This window comes from Mya arenaria, chromosome 14 (assembly GCF_026914265.1).
Source record: "Mya arenaria isolate MELC-2E11 chromosome 14, ASM2691426v1".
NCBI classification, from domain to species: Eukaryota; Metazoa; Mollusca; class Bivalvia; order Myida; family Myidae; genus Mya; species Mya arenaria.
Window position 1 is genome coordinate 7,088,284 of NC_069135.1, and position 23,482 is coordinate 7,111,765.

General features: G+C 38.1%; 2 long non-coding RNA genes across 2 annotated transcripts; both read left to right on the forward strand.

Moving 5' to 3' along the window:
• Window positions 1-375: 375 nt before the first annotated feature.
• Window positions 376-15,812, forward strand: LOC128218405 (uncharacterized). Its single transcript, XR_008258366.1, has 4 exons — window positions 376-428; window positions 6,592-6,655; window positions 13,021-13,163; window positions 13,989-15,812. It is a non-coding gene; the product is annotated as an uncharacterized LOC128218405 (long non-coding RNA).
• A 71-nt stretch (window positions 15,813-15,883) lies between these two features.
• LOC128218406 (uncharacterized) lies at window positions 15,884-22,668 on the forward strand. Its single transcript, XR_008258367.1, has 5 exons — window positions 15,884-16,319; window positions 16,890-17,053; window positions 17,288-17,451; window positions 19,092-19,238; window positions 19,425-22,668. It is a non-coding gene; the product is annotated as an uncharacterized LOC128218406 (long non-coding RNA).
• Window positions 22,669-23,482: the final 814 nt, after the last annotated feature.

Consider the following 23,482-nt stretch of genomic DNA (forward strand, 5'->3'; position numbering starts at 1 on the left):
ATAGCCATTTTACATCTGTTATATTTCTACATGACGTTAAAATAAAGACGGATAAAAAAGCGCCACGAGACTATATGTATGTTATTTGTATCATACTTTGTCGACTCGAAATATAACAAACTTTAATACTTATCTTATCATATATTACCTTTAAATCTCAATGCACCTTGAATATTTGAAATTCGAAAAAGAATGAAAATAGAAAAGAAAAATAAACCATTAAAAAACGGTTTATATAGCTGGAATCGAGATACTGACAGAGATCTATTCTGCAAGTCAGGGGAGATCACTGCGTAGAAGATTGGTAGCGTACCAGTCTGGTTTTAACCGTTTGCATATATGGACGTTTTATGGGACGTTTTAACTATTGATGGAAGCAAATATTGGCGCCTGGCGGAAACGTCTCGAAGTCGCTCGAAGTCTCGAAGGTGTGTAAATATTCTTATATATTAACTCCTTGCAAATCTTTTGATCAAGAATCTTATTCACATGTTTGTTTGACATTTCTTGGTGTTCGTTTGATGTATTTAGCTGTGTTTATTCGATTTGTTGTCTACATGGTGGTCACTTTTCTTGGAAATGTTTTTTACCTTCGAGGTTAGTCATTCTAAGGGCGTTTTTGTTGGTAATAAACTGGTTTCGGTTTTATATCGGTTTCACGAACTGTGTATTTGTTGTAACAGTTTCAAATTAAACCAAAACCAGTTTCAATCGTTTTTTAACGAAAACCGAAACCAGTTTTTGAAACTATCGAAACCACAGGGGTTTCTCTCGAAAAAAAATAAATCTTATATATATTATATAGTTATATATATTATATAGACAAGGGGTTGAACTCAAATTTTGCAATCCTCCAAAAAATGAAGTAAACAATGTTTACAGTTAAATTAATGTTTTTGTTATAAATAAAGTGACTAATGTCAATATACAAACGACTTTTAAAAGACCGAAATCAACAGAGTATTAAATTATCCATAAAAATCCATATATCATCGCATTTGGACACAGGTTCACAAAAATCCAATATATGAAATTACCTCAATAAATATCACGATGCGTGTAATGTTGTACGATTACATGTATCCAGTTCGATGAAGTATTATAAATTTGAACACCAACCACTTTGTTCGTTGTAAATGAATGATTTACACCACTATAATTGCGAAAAACAAACATCGAGTTTATTTTTGTCTTTCCTCGGAGGAACTCGGGGGGGGGGGGGGGGGGGGGAATTTTAGTGAGGGCAACAGTTTTACCCTCGGAGGAAACCCACAATCATCGACTTCATCCTTTGGAGTGAGCGAGGAAAGTGGGTCTAACTCGTTGAGTGTACTGTGGCTACTGAGCTACACAATTACTAATGTAACCCTTTTCATTTGCCCATTGTAAGGCATTGTTATAAAAAAGATCGAAGTTGACCACTATATATCTGCCATGTTGTTTTCGAAGTAAACTAGTTTTCGGATGGAACGAACCGATGAAACCGCCTCCGGTAGGGGTTTCGATCACAGCTGGGGTTTCTCTCGAAAAAAATAATTCTTATATATATTATATAGACAAGGGGTTGAACTCAAATTTAATATGAACGATAGCGTTGAGAATCGTCCGATTTTATGTTCCTGCGGCGGAACTCCAAGTCTTATCAGATAAGCAAGAAATCATTCTTGTTTAGAAATTATTTATTTTTATGCTTATGCACATTGTTAAGCGTAAAAGATTCTTACATGTACCAACGTTTACTTTGTATTAATGTCCGTAAACGCCAATTAAATATTGTCTTGAATTATAAACATTGAATCATTAAAGTATATCCACTAAGTTTTTGCATCATAAAGCAGCTGACTATTTACACGATTCTGAACCATGACCTCTGACGTCAAGCGCGTGATCAATACAATAATGTAGAATATACTATTTATTATTGGTGGTTAAAAATAGCTATGACGTTTCATGGAATTTTCCACAGAAAACGAGGCAAGAAGGCCTTCAAAACCATGCGCTGTGAACTTTGAACGCGTGTTTGACCTCCTGATTTTCTGAAAATGTGTAACCTAGAATTTCTCGGAAGAAGTGTGTTTATCAGTCATTAGCAAAAACAAGTTTATAAGATGCATGTGCAACTAGTGAAATACGACTGCATTCTTGTGGTAAGCTAACTTCATGCAAAACAGGCAGAGGAAAAAGAATAATAGCAATCGGTTGAAAATTTTAATAAAATAAATATAACTTTAGCGTAGATTCTTATCTAGTGTCCGCAGAGTTTCGCGGAGTTAACCCCTCCGACTTCGTTATTCTTCGGTCGACTGATCACCCTCCGAGGGCATTTAAATTCAAACTCTAAGGAACGCGGACAGTCGATAAAATCATTGTGTTGGCCGCGATAGCAAAAATCCGTGGAGGGAAATGCAAAGTGGGTCTAACTCGTTGAGTGTACTGTACAGTAGCTCCGCCATATTGTTGAAAATGTACACAAACCATGCATTTGTTACTTCAAGCAAAACTATCAAAATCGGTTTTGTAACTGCTGAAACCATTGAAACCAAAACTGAAACTGGTTTGGTATCAACAAAAACGCCCTAAGTCCAGGCTAACCATCATTAAAAAAAGAAGCATGGATGGCATTTTAGAATGACTACCTTCGAGGTGGCCCCGCAGTGTCGGATGAATGAGATGGTATTGTCTTCCAGCCAAATATACTGTGGAATGGGCCTTACCCCATGTAGAGTCCCTAATTGGGTGCATGGACAATCAGTTTTGTTTTCACAAGCATTTGGTCCCGCAGGGCGGGGACTTTGCCTGGGCTTGGCTGGACTGAAAGTCTCTGCTATTAAGTTCTTACAGGCATTGAAGCTATGGAGGTGGTCATGTTATTCTTTTTCAAGGCACAGACCTATAAACCATAGGTTCATGCACTTAATACAATGACCAGTGCCACATTTGCAGATTTGTTTGGTACTGCTTCAATTATTTAAAAACACAACCCATTTCCCCCGGCTATCGGGGTATACCCGTGGACCTGGGGGGACCAGCTACGATTGACTGTAGTCTAAAATTATAGACGGGTTATACAGGATTCTTCCAATCCCTAACGTCTTAAACAGGTTTGTGCAAAAAAACGGGGGTGTTTTGAAAATAATTGAAATTGTATTAAGTGAGTATTTTATGGTTTAAATTGATCATAAAGGTTTATATTCATTTATACCACGTAAGTGAATAGTTATTTTGCACAAAACAAGCATTTAATGCATTAAAACACATTGTTTACCTTTACAATAAAACGAAAGTTGACTGACACAGACAACAATTATGCCAAGCGGAACAACTGGACCCAATCGTAATAACTCGGCCACCTCCGACCAGCTTCGAGATAGACCTCGTAAATACAATCGTAACAACTCGGCCATGGCCGAAATGTTCCGATTATTTAAAAATTGTGTCCAGGTGAAGCCTTGCAGGTGCCCTTCATGTATATATTGCTATGTTTTGACAGCAAGAAATGAAAAAAACACGTCAAACTCATAATTATTAGTAGGATATGACCTTTTTATGTATGGAACTGATATAAAATAACATAATCTGGTAATATTTCTTGTTTTTATGATATTTTTTAGAAGTTAAATGCTTTAACCCGGAATCCCGATCGGAATAACTACTCACTTTTGATACTACTACAATTTGTACGTGAAGGATTTGCCATATCAAAAATCGTAAAAAAGTCTGTAAACGTACAATTATTTGGACTACAATTGACTGGTGCATCAGAACAAAGAATTTAGAAAATTAAAACAGTCCTTATACTTATAGGTTTTATTTTCTAATTTTACTGATGTTTACTGATGTTATTATAATACTATATGTGTAAATACAGACTGTTTCTAAAACATTTACAAGTCCTACTTTTTTATCAGTTCATAACACTTTAAGAGTGTATGAATGCATTTTAGAATTAAAAAAAACAACTCATGAAAACCTGTTTAATGGTTGTAAGTCGTGTGTCTGGCGTGTATTTGAATAAAAGTTTTGTACCCAAAATCTGATTTTATTTAGCACTAAATTTTGAGTACAAAACAATGAATTACTTAAAACACACTTAGGCCACACCAAATTAATGTTTAGTTCCTCGGATTTTTGCCCCCAAAAATTGGAGCGAGCGAGCAAAAAAAAAATAAAAAAAAAAGGTTTTCAGTTTTCATAAAAACCGAAGTGAGCGAAGAGCGAAAAATATATTTTTCCTTATATTCAATATAAATAAGAAAGATTGTTCAAAATAATTGCCCTTAAATCCAATTTTTAATGCCATCTTGAACTGAACCTCTAATGGACATTGGGAAAATGTCGGAATACATACTATTTATTCATCCGTGTTTAGTACAAACATTATATCGATAAATCTACCTGAATCAGTTTAACATCATATACAACTGTATTTAGACATAACTTAGGATTGATTTGGGATTTGTAAAAAATGATCACTTACACAGTCATCTTCAAACATCAGACTCCATATAACATAGACTAAATTTTGTTTTTATTATCACAGGAAATGCAATGACATGTGCTTATTAAAACAAAAAGAACAAGGGTATTTTTCAGAGTACTTTTTGGGGTTATTGAGTCCAGAAGTCCGGAATAGCGGGGACATTGACTTCCAGTCTCTCAAAACCTGGGTAAAATACCCGACCTGCAGGGACACACTGCTGGTAAAATCCCTGCCAAATGGCCCCGCAAACCTGAATACCTATGTGAGGCCCATTCCCGACTATTTTCAATATGAAGACAAAACCACATTCACTAGGCACTGCGATGCCACCTGAAAGGTAAAAAACACAGCCCATTGCCTCTGCTGTCCCCGGTATACCCCTGGAACAAGGGCGATGGGGTGGGCGGGGCAGTGGTTACAATTGACAAGTATATTACAATCCCGGATTATGCTGCAAATAAAAACAAAATATAAGGTGATAAACTTAGCCGCTTACTTATGTTAAGGTATATCCAGACCAGTGTTTATATCGCTATTGGTGAAAAGATATTTGTTCATAACTGTTGTTTTGTCAGAATTTGATCAAAAATGAGCTTGATACATCAATTTGGACCAAACAATGACTCATGTTCCAGTTAAGTTGACCTGTCCGATTTCCATTCAAAACGAGTCACTAATTACGCAATATAATCGCTACCAGTCTTAGATACACATGCTTTATTGCATAATGATTGCTTTAAATAATGATCCTTTACTGCATGAGACGATCAACAATGACTTCAAGCATGCTTAAAACATATTTATTGTAAAAAATAAGATTTAATTTCGAGCCACATTGTTTATACCGGAAGCCGCCATTTTGATTGAATTTATTGAAACCCATGCTAAACCGATCGATATACAGTACAAAAACACTACGCATCGGTAACTTCCCTTTACTAAAACTAGCATAGAAAAATTATACTTGATTATTTTTAGCCTTTAAATAAATTATTACCTGAAAAAAATCTACTTGGCGATCAAAATGGAGGTGCGGGCGCACAAAAAAAATAGGAGCGGTAAATCCGCGGAACGAAATATCAATTTGGTGTGGCCTTAGATAATTATTGCCTTTGACGCTGTGTCAAACTGCTGTTGTTTACTGAAGACTATAATCCATTGACTATCACACTGATTTACATTTAAAATGTGTATTTTACATAACGAAAACTGATTTAGTAAACTGAAAATTTATACCTGAAATGAATAACAACGGTGCGTCCTGCAAAATATGCAGAGCAAAAAAGACTTGTCAACAAATATAAGCTGTTTTGCGGTTACCCGGACCTGATTTTGTCCAAAGACAGACTCGTGAAAAATGAAAAGCATGAAATACCTTCATAAAAAGACGAAGCCGACATTGCAGGTTTACATTTAAGTAAAAGTAATTTAGAAATTCGGGGAAATTCAGAAGTATACAAAAAAATCTGCGCGGCCAAATAATATGTGCGGGTGCAAATTTTTTTTTTATTTATTTTTTCGAATTTTAGGTGCGGCATATTCTGATGATTAAATGATCAATTTGTTTTGGCCTAATATTTACATATTTTGTTGAAAATGCAAATTTTATTAATTGAAGTATTATATAGATTATATCCTTTGTCATTATTTATGAAGAAGTTCCTGATTTTTTCCAAATTGTGCGAAATCTTGCGGGTATAGGTCATATTCCCAAAATGCCCCCTAAAAAACCTGCTGTCGCTTTTTGACCTACTTCCTTATTTTTGAATTAAGCTTCAGCAATGAAATTTAGATCATGTGTACAGTTTTGCAAACAAATATCAATGTTGTGCTTTGATGACATTAACCACTAAAACATTTGACAATACTGGATGATAGTTTAATCCCAAGTTGCATTGCCATAAACTCATTCATTCTCAGAAAAAAACCTCTGGTTTTAAACTTTCAATGAGGTGAGAGGATCAGGGCCATCATGCATGGCCCACTTGTAAGATCAAGGACTTTAAAGTTGCCTAGACTAAAATTCAGGAAAAAACTAAACAGCTCGATTGTTTTATTGTACATTAACAGCTGACAAATTTCATTAAAAATGTAGTATTATTTTTTAACAGATGGAAGACATCAAACAGAATGGCAGATACAGTGGCGAAGACTTTGTTGGAGCAGAACATTACTGTGAGTTTCTCTTTGCAGAGAGAGTGCCTCTTTGAGGAGTGAGTCTCTTTTTATAATGAGTCTTTTTTGGAACGAGCATTTGGAGAGATGGTGTCTTCTATTAAGGACTGATTCTTCGCAGCGCGAAGGTTACTCTGAAAGAGAATCTCATTTAGAGCAAGTATTGCCTGTGGAGAGATGTGGTGTCCTCTATTTAGGACTTATTCTTTGCAGCGCGAAGGTTACTCTGAAAGAGAATCTCATTTAGAGCAAGTATTGCCTGTGGAGAGATGTGGTGTCCTCTATTTAGGACTTATTCTTTGCAGCGCGAAGGTTACTCTGAAAGAGAATCTCATTTAGAGCGAGTATTGCCTGTGGAGAGATGTGGTGTCCTCTATTTAGGACTTATTCTTTGCAGCGCGAAGGTTACTCTGAAAGAGAATCTCATTAAGAGCGAGTATTGCCTGTGGAGAGATCTCATTTAGAGCGAGTATTGCCTGTGGAGAGATGTGGTGTCCTCTATTTAGGACTTATTCTTTGCAGCGCGAAGGTTACTCTGAAAGAGAATCTCATTTAGAGCGAGTATTGCCTGTGGAGAGATGTGGTGTCCTCTATTTAGGACTTATTCTTTGCAGCGCGAAGGTTACTCTGAAAGAGAATCTCATTTAGAGCGAGTATTGCCTGTGGAGAGATGTGGTGTCCTCTATTTAGGACTTATTCTTTGCAGCGCGAAGGTTACTCTGAAAGAGAATCTCATTTAGAGCGAGTATTGCCTGTGGAGAGATGTGGTGTCCTCTATTTAGGACTTATTCTTTGCAGCGCAAAGGTTACTCTGAAAGAGAATCTCATTTAGAGCGAGTATTGCCTGTGGAGAGATGTGGTGTCCTCTATTTAGGACTTATTCTTTGCAGCGCGAAGGTTACTCTGAAAGAGAATCTCATTTAGAGGGAGTATTGCCTGTGGAGAGATGTGGTGTCCTCTATTTAGGACTTATTCTTTGCAGCGCAAAGGTTACTCTGAAAGAGAATCTCATTTAGAGCGAGTATTGCCTGTGGAGAGATGTGGTGTCCTCTATTTAGGACTTATTCTTTGCAGCGCGAAGGTTACTCTGAAAGAGAATCTCATTTAGAGCGAGTATTGCCTGTGGAGAGATGTGGTGTCCTCTATTTAGGACTTATTCTTTGCAGCGCGAAGGTTACTCTGAAAGAGAATCTCATTTAGAGCGAGTATTGACTGTGGAGAGATGTGGTGTCCTCTATTTAGGACTTATTCTTTGCAGCGCGAAGGTTACTCTGAAAGAGAATCTCATTTAGAGCGAGTATTGCCTGTGGAGAGATCTCATTTAGAGCGAGTATTGCCTGAGGAGAGATGTGGTGTCCTCTATTTAGGACTTATTCTTTGCAGCGCGAAGGTTACTCTGAAAGAGAATCTCATTTAGAGCGAGTATTGCCTGTGGAGAGATGTGGTGTCCTCTATTTAGGACTTATTCTTTGCAGCGCGAAGGTTACTCTGAAAGAGAATCTCATTTAGAGCGAGTATTGCCTGTGGAGAGATGTGGTGTCCTCTATTTAGGACTTATTCTTTGCAGCGCGAAGGTTACTCTGAAAGAGAATCTCATTTAGAGCGAGTATTGCCTGTGGAGAGATGTGGTGTCCTCTATTTAGGACTTATTCTTTGCAGCGCAAAGGTTACTCTGAAAGAGAATCTCATTTAGAGCGAGTATTGCCTGTGGAGAGATGTGGTGTCCTCTATTTAGGACTTATTCTTTGCAGCGCGAAGGTTACTCTGAAAGAGAATCTCATTTAGAGCGAGTATTGCCTGTGGAGAGATGTGGTGTCCTCTATTTAGGACTTATTCTTTGCAGCGCAAAGGTTACTCTGAAAGAGAATCTCATTTAGAGCGAGTATTGCCTGTGGAGAGATGTGGTGTCCTCTATTTAGGACTTATTCTTTGCAGCGCGAAGGTTACTCTGAAAGAGAATCTCATTTAGAGCGAGTATTGCCTGTGGAGAGATGTGGTGTCCTCTATTTAGGACTTATTCTTTGCAGCGCGAAGGTTACTCTGAAAGAGAATCTCATTTAGAGCGAGTATTGCCTGTGGAGAGATCTCATTTAGAGCGAGTATTGCCTGAGGAGAGATGTGGTGTCCTCTATTTAGGACTTATTCTTTGCAGCGCGAAGGTTACTCTGAAAGAGAATCTCATTTAGAGCGAGTATTGCCTGTGGAGAGATGTGGTGTCCTCTATTTAGGACTTATTCTTTGCAGCGCGAAGGTTACTCTGAAAGAGAATCTCATTTAGAGCGAGTATTGCCTGTGGAGAGATCTCATTTAGAGCGAGTATTGCCTGAGGAGAGATGTGGTGTCCTCTATTTAGGACTTATTCTTTGCAGCGCGAAGGTTACTCTGAAAGAGAATCTCATTTAGAGCGAGTATTGCCTGAGGAGAGATGTGGTGTCCTCTATTTAGGACTTATTCTTTGCAGCGCGAAGGTTACTCTGAAAGAGAATCTCATTTAGAGCGAGTATTGCCTGTGGAGAGATGTGGTGTCCTCTATTTAGGACTTATTCTTTGCAGCGCGAAGGTTACTCTGAAAGAGAATCTCATTTAGAGCGAGTATTGCCTGTGGAGAGATGTGGTGTCCTCTATTTAGGACTTATTCTTTGCAGCGCGAAGGTTACTCTGAAAGAGAATCTCATTTAGAGCGAGTATTGCCTGTGGAGAGATGTGGTGTCCTCTATTTAGGACTTATTCTTTGCAGCGCAAAGGTTACTCTGAAAGAGAATCTCATTTAGAGCGAGTATTGCCTGTGGAGAGATGTGGTGTCCTCTATTTAGGACTTATTCTTTGCAGCGCGAAGGTTACTCTGAAAGAGAATCTCATTTAGAGGGAGTATTGCCTGTGGAGAGATGTGGTGTCCTCTATTTAGGACTTATTCTTTGCAGCGCAAAGGTTACTCTGAAAGAGAATCTCATTTAGAGCGAGTATTGCCTGTGGAGAGATGTGGTGTCCTCTATTTAGGACTTATTCTTTGCAGCGCGAAGGTTACTCTGAAAGAGAATCTCATTTAGAGCGAGTATTGCCTGTGGAGAGATGTGGTGTCCTCTATTAAGGACTTATTCTTTGCAGCGCGAAGGTTACTCTGAAAGAGAATCTCATTTAGAGCGAGTATTGACTGTGGAGAGATGTGGTGTCCTCTATTTAGGACTTATTCTTTGCAGCGCGAAGGTTACTCTGAAAGAGAATCTCATTTAGAGCGAGTATTGCCTGTGGAGAGATCTCATTTAGAGCGAGTATTGCCTGAGGAGAGATGTGGTGTCCTCTATTTAGGACTTATTCTTTGCAGCGCGAAGGTTACTCTGAAAGAGAATCTCATTTAGAGCGAGTATTGCCTGTGGAGAGATGTGGTGTCCTCTATTTAGGACTTATTCTTTGCAGCGCGAAGGTTACTCTGAAAGAGAATCTCATTTAGAGCGAGTATTGCCTGTGGAGAGATGTGGTGTCCTCTATTTAGGACTTATTCTTTGCAGCGCAAAGGTTACTCTGAAAGAGAATCTCATTTAGAGCGAGTATTGCCTGTGGAGAGATGTGGTGTCCTCTATTTAGGACTTATTCTTTGCAGCGCGAAGGTTACTCTGAAAGAGATTATCATTTAGAGCGAGTATTGCCTGTGGAGAGATGTGGTGTCCTCTATTTAGGACTTATTCTTTGCAGCGCGAAGGTTACTCTGAAAGAGAATCTCATTTAGAGCGAGTATTGCCTGTGGAGAGATGTGGTGTCCTCTATTTAGGACTTATTCTTTGCAGCGCGAAGGTTACTCTGAAAGAGAATCTCATTTAGAGCGAGTATTGCCTGTGGAGAGATGTGGTGTCCTCTATTTAGGACTTATTCTTTGCAGCGCGAAGGTTACTCTGAAAGAGAATCTCATTTAGAGCGAGTATTGCCTGTGGAGAGATGTGGTGTCCTCTATTTAGGACTTATTCTTTGCAGCGCGAAGGTTACTCTGAAAGAGAATCTCATTTAGAGCGAGTATTGCCTGTGGAGAGATGTGGTGTCCTCTATTTAGGACTTATTCTTTGCAGCGCAAAGGTTACTCTGAAAGAGAATCTCATTTAGAGCGAGTATTGCCTGTGGAGAGATGTGGTGTCCTCTATTTAGGACTTATTCTTTGCAGCGCGAAGGTTACTCTGAAAGAGAATCTCATTTAGAGCGAGTATTGCCTGTGGAGAGATGTGGTGTCCTCTATTTAGGACTTATTCTTTGCAGCGCAAAGGTTACTCTGAAAGAGAATCTCATTTAGAGCGAGTATTGCCTGTGGAGAGATGTGGTGTCCTCTATTTAGGACTTATTCTTTGCAGCGCGAAGGTTACTCTGAAAGAGAATCTCATTTAGAGCGAGTATTGCCTGTGGAGAGATGTGGTGTCCTCTATTTAGGACTTATTCTTTGCAGCGCGAAGGTTACTCTGAAAGAGAATCTCATTTAGAGCGAGTATTGCCTGTGGAGAGATCTCATTTAGAGCGAGTATTGCCTGAGGAGAGATGTGGTGTCCTCTATTTAGGACTTATTCTTTGCAGCGCGAAGGTTACTCTGAAAGAGAATCTCATTTAGAGCGAGTATTGCCTGTGGAGAGATGTGGTGTCCTCTATTTAGGACTTATTCTTTGCAGCGCGAAGGTTACTCTGAAAGAGAATCTCATTTAGAGCGAGTATTGCCTGTGGAGAGATCTCATTTAGAGCGAGTATTGCCTGAGGAGAGATGTGGTGTCCTCTATTTAGGACTTATTCTTTGCAGCGCGAAGGTTACTCTGAAAGAGAATCTCATTTAGAGCGAGTATTGCCTGAGGAGAGATGTGGTGTCCTCTATTTAGGACTTATTCTTTGCAGCGCGAAGGTTACTCTGAAAGAGAATCTCATTTAGAGCGAGTATTGCCTGTGGAGAGATGTGGTGTCCTCTATTTAGGACTTATTCTTTGCAGCGCGAAGGTTACTCTGAAAGAGAATCTCATTTAGAGCGAGTATTGCCTGTGGAGAGATGTGGTGTCCTCTATTTAGGACTTATTCTTTGCAGCGCGAAGGTTACTCTGAAAGAGAATCTCATTTAGAGCGAGTATTGCCTGTGGAGAGATGTGGTGTCCTCTATTTAGGACTTATTCTTTGCAGCGCGAAGGTTACTCTGAAAGAGAATCTCATTTAGAGCGAGTATTGCCTGTGTAGAGATGTGGTGTCCTCTATTTAGGACTTATTCTTTGCAGCGCAAAGGTTACTCTGAAAGAGAATCTCATTTAGAGCGAGTATTGCCTGTGGAGAGATGTGGTGTCCTCTATTTAGGACTTATTCTTTGCAGCGCGAAGGTTACTCTGAAAGAGAATCTCATTTAGAGCGAGTATTGCCTGTGGAGAGATGTGGTGTCCTCTATTTAGGACTTATTCTTTGCAGCGCGAAGGTTACTCTGAAAGAGAATCTCATTTAGAGCGAGCATTGCCTGTGGAGAGATGTGGTGTCCTCTATTTAGGACTTATTCTTTGCAGCGCGAAGGTTACTCTGAAAGAGAATCTCATTTAGAGCGAGTATTGCCTGTGGAGAGATGTGGTGTCCTCTATTTAGGACTTATTCTTTGCAGCGCGAAGGTTACTCTGAAAGAGAATCTCATTTAGAGCGAGCATTGCCTGTGGAGAGATGTGGTGTCCTCTATTTAGGACTTATTCTTTGCAGCGCGAAGGTTACTCTGAAAGAGAATCTCATTTAGAGCGAGCATTGCCTGTGGAGAGATGTGGTGTCCTCACTATTTAGGACTTATTCTTTGCAGCGCAAAGGTTACTCTGAAAGAGAATCTCATTTAGAGCGAGTATTGCCTGTGGAGAGATGTGGTGTCCTCTATTTAGGACTTATTCTTTGCAGCGCAAAGGTTACTCTGAAAGAGAATCTCATTTAGAGCGAGCATTGCCTGTGGAGAGATGTGGTGTCCTCACTATTTAGGACTTATTCTTTGCAGCGCAAAGGTTACTCTTTCGAGCATTACCTGTGGAGAGATGTGGTGTCTTTTATTAAGGACTGATTCTTTGCAGCGCAAAGGTTACTCTGAAAGAGAATCTCAATTAAAGTTTCAAACAAAATCTTATTTGGAGCAGCATTACCTGTGGGGAGATGGTGTCTTTTATAAGGGATTGAATTAAGTGTTACCTGTGGTGATATGGTGTCTGTTATTAGGGACTATTTAGTGTCTGTTACTAGGGACTTATTCTTTGCAGCACAAGAGTTACTCTAAAAGAGTATCTCTTTTTGTAGATTGTCACTTCATGGAAAATTTGTCTGTTCACAGAGAGACAATCTCTTTGCAGAGAGATTCTCATTGAGGAGAGAGGGTCTCTTTTCAGTGCTACTTTTTTCAGGTGTACCTGTATGTGTCAAGAGAAATAGCTAGACATCTTCTTGACAGCCAACGATAGGAACTGCAAGTGTACACACGGTGGAGAACCCACGTGACTTATTTGGTAAAGTGCACGGCAACAAATGTCAACAAGTCTCGATTCAGGTAAGGTTTTTAAAGATAACTTTCTTAATATTTGGAGAATTTTTGTGAAATAAAGACCATAAACCCTGCATTTAAGAGCTCTATCCATGGTAATAAAGAACTTTCTCTAATATCCTAAAATTTTCCTGAAAATCTTGACCAACTGATTTCTCAGAGTTGAAATCTAAGGCAAAGTGCATGGCTTTTGACAAATCTATCGCTTTACTTCATGTTAGCTGTAAATAATTCATACACAAATATTATTTTAAGCAAATTTTATGTATTTTATAGTTTTCAGCGTGTATTGTTTAACTTTTAGTTATTTCAAAGGTAAAAATGAACTAAATCCAAATTTATAAAGTCATTTTAGTTTATGTTTGAAAGTAGAGTGCGGTTTACAAACTAATAGTTATATAATAAGCATTTTCTATTCGTGAAGTCAGAATGTATAGTGTTTAGTTTTTATTTAAGTTGTATCAATATATTTTGCATTATAACGCACACCTAAATAACTAAATATTTAGCAATCATATTTAATGAGGAGTTGAAAGATAGTCTATGGGATAACTTAAGAGAAAGTCTGCCATTATAAGTTCGATTACTTTTAAATATGCAGATCAATACAGAGTCATACATACATTTCTTCAAAAATCAGATAGTTTTACTTATAAATTATCATCTGGACTGACGGCGAATAAAACATCTCTGTAGTTAGCGGCCCGTTTGTGGTGATTATAAATTTCATGAATGTTCCTATTTTGATGTGATATAAAACAATAAAATAGGCACATCACAATTAGTTTATATATATTTCCACATTTAAAGCATATTGTTCATACCTTTCAGGTAACGCTGAATCTTTTATTTGGTTCAGTCTGAACAAATATTATCTGATCTACATCAGTAAAACTGCGGTCGTTCGAACAATACAGATAGGAACTCATTGTAAAGATGGAGGCTCGGAGTTAGATGGGAAACAGCAAGGAGGAATGAGAGCATACTATATTACCAACTTACAGGCTAGGACTAAGACTTGAAAATCTAGATACGAGCTGAGCATGGAACATTAGAATGTTCTAGACTAAAGGCTGAAATGTGATTACAAAATAATTGTGTTTCAAAGCTTGCTGAATTATATAAGATACATGCAGTTAAGAGTTTATAGGACATCAATGCGAAAATGACAACAATGCATCTCTAAACCTTGTGAAAATGTTTTATGCTCAAATCGTTTTCATACTAATTTTACACAGCATTTTTTTCAGTAGTGTAAGACAAACGAACATTTTGAAAGAGCAATATTTGGTAACAGTATGTTTTGCTATTTATCTTAATAAAATGTTAAACTCATCAAAACGTTATTTTAACTCGGCAAAATACTGGAATGCACTTCTAACTAGACCATTGTGATCGTTCAATGTGTCCTGATTAGGTGTGTTTCGCCTTAACATGCCTGCTGAGTCCAGATTTGAACTTGAATGCTGAGCGACACTGTAGACATTTGTGACCTGTCATTCCCCTGTGTCTAGTAGAAATCTGGTCACTGAGATTGGTCGTGTCACCCAATTTGAACCCACACACATCACAGGTTAGCTTCGATTGGCCGCTTTCGCGTCTTTCGTGTATCTTCAAGTCTTGCAAGAGCAGTTTTGCCACAATATTTGCAAACGTGCAACTTTGTCTCGCCGTGATTGCTGCACCTATAAAAAAGACATGTACTGTCACAAGTTAACAAGAAATGCTGGCAATGTCAGTACTTGAATATAATTTATAAACACTATATTACTGCCACGCAATGAGTGTTTGATCGTGTAATCAGCATCATAAAACTAAACGACCCTGTCCACTGAAACATGGACCACATTATTATGTGAAAAACGCAACCCCTATAAAACGTTGAAAACACAGTCAGACGATGGCAAATCTTAACCTCTACACGAGGGGAGTCATAATAAAAGTATGACTGTTAGTATATTCTTATTTCTCTGCGAAAAAATAAAGCTAAAAACTAACCCGTGTCTGTGTAAACACTTTCCCGCATAAACGATGGCAATTGACCAGAATGCCTTCTATCGTGGTCTACTAGATGTTGTTTTTTATTTTGAAATGCCATTCCGCATTCTTTGCATAAAGTCTGAGTCTTCATATTCTGAAATGAAACAAATGTCACTATCAAATCTAAGTCTATCAAATCAGCTAGCAATCGAAGACATTAAAAGTACAAGAACACTTTTCTTTTTCAAAATTGACAAAATGAAGAGTTATTAAGCAGTTATGTGTTACTGTTTACCATGTATAATGAATACAAACACGTTCTACATATACGATACGAAAAAGAAGTGGAACACCCTTTACAAAAACTTCAAGCCCTTTATTTGTCAATTGCGAATATATTGTTAAAATACGGGACTGAATTTTAGTGTGATAACACATGTTTCCATGATTCATGAAAATGAGCCCATCATTTAGAGACTCCGTCGGTCTAACTGTTAAAACGCGTTCATCTTCCATTACAATGTGTCTTTTCAAACATGGAGCAATGTTCAATAATGCATTTGAAGAAAAGAAAAAAGAAATAAGTTTATAATAACTCGTTTTAGCACCAGTCAGTGAAATAATGAGTATATACACTGAAGGTTGTAAACGACCGTGTACTTTATCAAACCTAAAATGTCCGTGTACTTTATCATTTTGGTTTTACTTCATTTTCGCCTTTGAAATAACTATAAGAAGTTCAACAATACACGCTGAAAACTTTAAAATACATAAAATTTGCTTACAATAAGATTTGTGTATGAATTATTTACGGCTAACATGAAGTAAAGCGATAGATTTGTCAAAAGCCGTGCACTTTGCCTTAGATTTCAACTCTGAGAAATCAGTTGGTCAAGATTTTCAGGAAAACTTTAGGATATTAGAGAATGTTCTTTAATACCATGGATAGAGCTCTTAAATGCGGGGTTTATGGTCTTCATTTCACAAAAATTCTCCAAATATTAAGAGAGTTATCTTTAAAAACCTTACCTGAATCGAGACTTGTTGACATTTGTTGCCGTGCACTTTACCAAATAAGTCACGTGGGTTCTCCACAGTGGTACAGGTCAGTGGCAAAGCTGACTGCTACCACACAGCCCACAGTATCTCTAAGGCAACACAATGCAATTGGGATGGAGCTGGGTAAGTCTTCAGGACCTATCCTTATTATAGTAGGTAAATGCTTCCTGATGAAGATTTTCTGATTATCCATTGCTGGTTAAAACCACACCCAGCCTTATGAAATCTGTATTATATAAATCATGGTCATAACATTAATTCGTCACCTTAGTGCAAGAACTCAATATCTGCTTCTATATCTATATGTAGTTATTGAGTTATTGCACTAAGGTGACGAATTGTTCTTTTAATCAAGTTTCATTAAAAAAGTTCATTGTCATAATGTTCTTTTTATTAAAACCATTTTGATACTTCCTTTATGATCAATTATTGGGTGTGTATAGGCCAATCAACAACTGATGCTTTAAAAAATAAAACCTGCATTAATTGTTTAATTAAATTTGAACACAGGGTTCAACATTAAAGCCTCCGTCCCACTAAAAATTAAATTATAAGAGAAAAAAATAAAAGTGAGTATAAAACTATGATAGAGTCTCATATAATACTGGCTCTAAACTGAGCGAAGTTCAGCAGAGCCCTATTATGGCTACATGTATGCACGTAACTACACTGAAGCACTACTTTTTTCAAAAGAACAACCACTATGAGCCTGAAAAAAAGACGTAAAGGTGATGGAACCTGTATTTTCCTGTTCATAAACCATATTGGGCGCATGAATGCCGGACACCAAAATTATATCAGAGCTTGACGACACTGCCTTTTGGTAGTTTTCGTCATCGCCAAAATCGGCCATTCTTGTGAGTATGTTAATTGCAACTACAAGATGCCAAAAAGCACCCCAGTAATTATCAAAATAGTTCAAAGTATGCTTATAAACAATTACCATGAAAACTTTTGGTAAACAAACAAAGACAAATTAATCATATCTCTTTGGGTTGTTGGAGATATATATTTTGTATTCACTTTTTCATTAAAGATATTCATTATAACGCATTGTTTGCCATTCTAAACGAAGGTTTATTTAACTGTAGAATGATGATAGTTGAGAGACAACCCTGGCTCCACAGCTGATTCCATCATTACAAAACTTCAATGGCCCGTTATTTTCGTGCACATGCTTCAGAGCCAACCATCTCCGGGGCATGGGCCAGGACAAGTTATACAGGTGCTCGCAATCAACAGTGACCTCCCAGTCGTAAGTTCATCTTCCATGTTTGAATCACTCTTCTTTTTTTTTATAAATATTTTGAAAATATTTGTTTTAAATTTTCTGCATCGTCTCAGGTGATAATCTCCCTTTAGTATAGAGAATGTGAATCTGATTTACTAAGTTATATGCTTCATGTTCATTTATGTAAGTATTTTTTCAATGATGAAACATAACATGCTGTAATTTTTTAGCTCTACTGGCCAATTGCCAGAAGAGCTTATGCGATGGTAATGTGTACGTAGTATGTGCATCCGTGCGGTCGTGCGTCCGTGCGGTCGTGCGTCTGTAAACAATTGCTTGTGAACACGATACAGTCTTCAGTTTTGATTGTATCTCGATGAAATTTGTACAGTATCTAGATATCCATTAGAGCTCAGTTCCTTTCGAAAACCAGCCAGATCCGCCCATGCATGCCTAGATTATGGCCCTTGATAGTATAAAAAAATGCTATTGTGTAAACAATTGGTTGTGAACATGATACAGTCTTCAGTTTTGATTATATCTCGATGAAACTTGTACAGTATCTAGATATCCATTAGAGCTTGGTTCCTTTCGAAAACCAGCAAGATCCGCCCATGAATGCCTAGATTATGGGCCATGAAAGTTTTAAAGAAATGCTTTCTATTTTTAGCCAGGTCTGCATGAGCGAATTCTATTTTTAGCCAAGTTTACATGTATATGTTAATTCAAGTCTTAGAGTTAAGGGAGACAATTTGCAAGTCTAGGATTTTGAGAGACAATTTGCTTTTTGCTTCTGCAGTTGATTTTGTGAATTACTCTGCCTTGTTCTTGCTGAAAGCCCAAAGGCCATTTTTTAGCTTTAAGTTCTGTAGTTTGCGCATTCATCTTAACAAAATTGATTGTGAATGTTTAAGTTATGCACCTGGTGTCATTACTGGCCACACCCAGGGTTCACAGGTTTGGTAAACATAAATCTGGAAAGGTTTGAAAATCTTTTTGTGTGTTCGTGCATCCATCACAGCACAATTGATTGTGAATGTTTGTTCAAATTGATCAATGTTGTCCTAGGATGCCCTTGACTTTGACCTTTTGACCAACTTTTCTTAACTTTTAAAACTACAGAAAATTTTACTATGAGTACAGTTTTGAAAGCATTTTTTTTTTGTCAGATGACTTTTACTTGGCACATATTAAAATAGTTCATGCAACTAATCTGCTTACAATACTTCCTGGGCTCAGATGTTGAACGTGCTACGTTTTCAGGTAACCCAAACACAAAACATAAACTATATGTCTGTTGCCTTTTACCCATACATACATGCTCTGGATTGATATGACAACAAAAGCCATGCCAGTAGAGCATAGGCCCTTTTGGGCCTCTTGTTTACTCTTTTTTGTGTCAATTCTTAAACATTTTTTCATGTCCTGCCTTCTTCTATAAGTTACACTTAAGTAAAACAATTCTAAATAAAGATGTTGCTGAGATAGACTCAAGTTCTTTTTTTGTTTTGATCTGAAAAAACACTTTTGGGACATTTAAGAAACTTTATTTTAAGCTGAAGTCTGCTAAGCATATTCAGCAATATATTTTAGAAATCTACATGTTCTTCAATGTTAAACCCACATGAAGTAGTAAAATTGCTGTTTGTTTTTGCTAAACTCAGACTTGCAGCAGACTTGTACAATACCGTATCGGTGGCGAGCAGCTACAGCCTCCCAACCGGTTTGGCCAGATTGCCATCAGAATTTATACTGGTCTCATTACCCTCAACCAGCCGCTCACTTGGATCAATTTGACGGAAACAATCCAAGTATGTTGAATTTTGTTTGTATAATATGTGTTAGATATTGTTAAACTTAAAAAAAGCATAATAAGGATTAAATGTCAACAGGTATTCATCTATTGTATTTTGTCCTTGTTTAAGAAAGATTGAAATTTAATTGTTTAGTAGGCATTGTAAGTCTTAAGATATATTAGTACTTTATATCTTTAACAGGTCCTTTTGCTGTGAAAGCAAAATGCGAACAACTGTGACCTCTAGAGTGTTAATAGTCAAATTGTTGATGACGGACACAGGACGATCACAATAGGACTGTGACTTTAGCATGACAAGTTGTCTGGTAGCAGTAGAAATGAGATCATGGAACATCACAATCGATGTGCACGACATCAACAAAGGAAAGAGGGTGGTATAGTAAGAGATCTGCAGACTTCAAGTGTTTGCATTGTTGCATGAAAGATGTGTATGCTAGCTATATATATATTTCAAAAGGACGGCTGTGGTATTCATAATAAACATAAATGATTCTTTATGCCAATTTTAAGCTCACCTGTGCTCAAAGTGCTCAGTGTGAGCTATTGTGATAGTAGATTGTCCTTCGTCCATCGTCAACTCTGGTTGCCATTGCAATTAAAAGGAAAACAAATAAAAATCTACTTCTCAGAAACCACTGACTGGATTTGACCCTTTGTCAAATTCCCCATGTTGATTCATAAAAAATGACAGGGTTGCCAGGGCAGAGCTAGTTTTCACTATATGTCTATTATGGAAGTATTAGAAAATCTTCCCTTGGGAAACCATTGACTCAGTTTCAAAATATTTTCACAGAAATGTTCCTTATGTGGGCTTGTTTATCAAAATTATATTTCACATTTTTAGCTCACCTGTCACATAGTGACAAGGTGAGCTTTTGTGATCACAATTTGTCCGGCGTCCGTCCGTCCGTTCGTCCGTCCGTAAACTTTTACTTTAAACGACATCTCCTCATAAACCGCTTAGCCAATTTCATCCAAACTTCACAGGAATGTTCCTTGGGTGGTCCCCTTTGAAAATTGTTCAAAGAATTGAAATCCATGAAGAACTCTGGTTGCCATGGCAATGGAAAGGAAAAACTTTAAAAATCTTCTTCTCCCAAACCACAAGGCTTAGGCCGTTGATATATGGTAGGTAGGATCACCAAATGGTCCTCTACCAAGATTGTTCAAATTATGGCCCTTGGGTCAAAATTGGCCCCGCCCCGGGGGGTCATGGGTTTTCTCTAAAAAAACTTAAAAAATCTTCTCCTCTGAACTTACTTGGCCTAGAGCTTAGATATTTGTCATGATTCATCGTCTAGTGGACCTCTACAAAGTTTGTTCAAATAATGGCCCTTGGGGTCAAAATTGGCCCCGCCCCCTTGGGGGGTCATGGGTTTTCTCTATATGTTTATAGTGAAAACTTCAAAAATCTTCTCCTCTTAACTTACTTGGACTAGAGCTTAGATATTTGGCATGATTCATCGTCTAGTGGACCTCTACAAAGATTGTTCAAATTATGGCCCTGGGGTCAAAATTGGCCCCGCCCCTGGGTGGTCATGGGTTTTCTCTATATGTTTATATTAAAAAAAATCAAAAATCTCCTCTGAACTTACGTTGCTTAGAGCTTAGATATTTGGCTTGATTCATCGTCTAGTGGACCTCTACAAAGATTGTTCAAATTATGGCCTTGGGGTCAAAATTGCCCCCGCCCCAGGGGGGCATGGGTTTTCTCTATATGTTTGTAGTGAAAACTTCAAAAATCTTTTCCTTTGAACTTACTTGGACTAGAGCTTAGATATTTGGCATGATTCATCGTCTAGTGGACCTCTACAAATATTGTTCAAATTATGGCCTTGGGGTCAAAATTGGCCCCGCCCCGGGGGTCATGGGTATACTTGATATGTTTATAGTTAAAACTTCAAAAATCATCTCCGCTTAACTTTCTTGGACTAGAGCTTAGATATTTGGCATGATTCATCGTCTAGTGGACCTCTACAAAGATTGTTCAAATCATGGCCTTGGGGTCAAAATTGGCCCCGCCCCGGGGGGTTAGGGTATTCTCTATATGTTTATAGTGAAAACTTCAAAAATCTTCTCCTTTGAACTTACTTGGACTAGAGCTTAGATATTTGGCATGATTCATCGTCAAGTGGACCTCTACAAAGATTGTTTAAATTATGGCCTTGGGGTCAAAATTGGCCCCGCCTCGGGGGGTCATGGGTTTTCTCTAAAAAAACTTCAAAAATCTTCTCCTCTGAACTTACTTGGCCTAGAGCTTAGGTATTTGTCATGATTCATCGTCTAGTGGACCTCTACAAAGTATTTCAAATTATGGCCCTGGGGTCAAAATTGGCCCCGCCCCGGGGGGTCATGGGTATGCTCTATATGTTTATAGTTAAAACTTCAAAAATCTTCTCCTCTGAACTTACTTGGACTAGAGCTTAGATATTTGGCATGATTCATCGTCTAGTGGACCTCTACAAAGTTTGTTCAAATAATGGCCCTTGGGGTCAAAATTGGCCCCGCCCCCTTGGGGGGTCATGGGTTTTCTCTATATGTTTATAGTGAAAACTTCAAAAATCTTCTCCTCTTAACTTACTTGGACTAGAGCTTAGATATTTGGCATGATTCATCGTCTAGTGGACCTCTACAAAGATTGTTCAAATTCTGGCCCTGGGGTCAAAATTGGCCCCGCCCCTGGGTGGTCATGGGTTTTCTCTATATGTTTATATTAAAAAAAATCAAAAATCTCCTCTGAACTTACGTTGCTTAGAGCTTAGATATTTGGCTTGATTCATCGTCTAGTGGACCTCTACAAAGATTGTTCTAATTATGGCCTTGGGGTCAAAATTGGCCCCGCCCCGGGGGGTTAGAGTATTCTCTATATGTTTATAGTTAAAACTTCAAAAATCTTCTCCTCTGAACTTACTTGGACTAGAGCTTAGATATTTGGCATGATTCATCGTCTAGTAGACCTCTACAAAGTTTGTTCAAATAATGGCCCTTGGGGTCAAAATTGGCCCCGCCCCCTTGGGGGGTCATGGGTTTTCTCTATATGTTTATAGTGAAAACTTCAAAAATCTTCTTCTCTGAACTTACGTGGCTTAGAGCTTAGATATTTGGCATGATTCATCGTCTAGTGGACCTCTACAAAGATTGTTCAAATTATGGCCCTGGGGTCAAAATTGGCCCCGCCCCGGGGGGTCATGGGTATGCTCTATATGTTTATAGTTAAAACTTCAAAAATCTTCTCCTCTGAACTTACTTGGACTAGAGCTTAGATATTTGGCATGATTCATCGTCTAGTGGACCTCTACAAAGATTGTTCAAATTATGGCCTTGGGGTCAAAATTGCCCCCGCCCCAGGGGGGCATGGGTTTTCTCTATATGTTTGTAGTGAAAACTTCAAAAATCTTTTCCTTTGAACTTACTTGGACTAGAGCTTAGATATTTGGCATGATTCATCTTCTAGTGGACCTCTACAAAGATTGTTCAAATTATGGCCTTGGGGTCAAAATTGGCCCCGCCCCAGGGGGTCATGGGTATACTTGATATGTTTATAGTTAAAACTTCAAAAATCATCTCCGCTTAACTTTCTTGGACTAGAGCTTAGATATTTGGCATGATTCATCGTCTAGTGGACCTCTACAAAGATTGTTCAAATCATGGCCTTGGGGTCAAAATTGGCCCCGCCCCGGGGGGTTAGGGTATTCTCTATATGTTTATAGTGAAAACTTCAAAAATCTTCTCCTTTGAACTTACTTGGACTAGAGCTTAGATATTTGACATGATTCATCGTCAAGTAGACCTCTACAAAGATTGTTTAAATTATGGCCTTGGGGTCAAAATTGGCCCCGCCCCGGGGGGTCATGGGTTTTCTCTAAAAAAACTTCAAAAATCTTCTCCTCTGAACTTACTTGGCCTAGAGCTTAGGTATTTGTCATGATTCATCGTCTAGTGGACCTCTACAAAGTATTTCAAATTATGGCCCTGGGGTCAAAATTGGCCCCGCCCCGGGGGGTCATGGGTATGCTCTATATGTTTATAGTTAAAACTTCAAAAATCTTCTCCTCTGAACTTACTTGGACTAGAGCTTAGATATTTGGCATGATTCATCGTCTAGTGGACCTTTACAAAGATTGTTCAAATTATGGCCTTGGGGTCAAAATTGGCCCCGCCCCGGAGGGTCATATGTTTTCTCTATATGTTTGTAGTGAAAACTTCAAAAATCTTCTCCTTTGTACGTACTTGGACTAG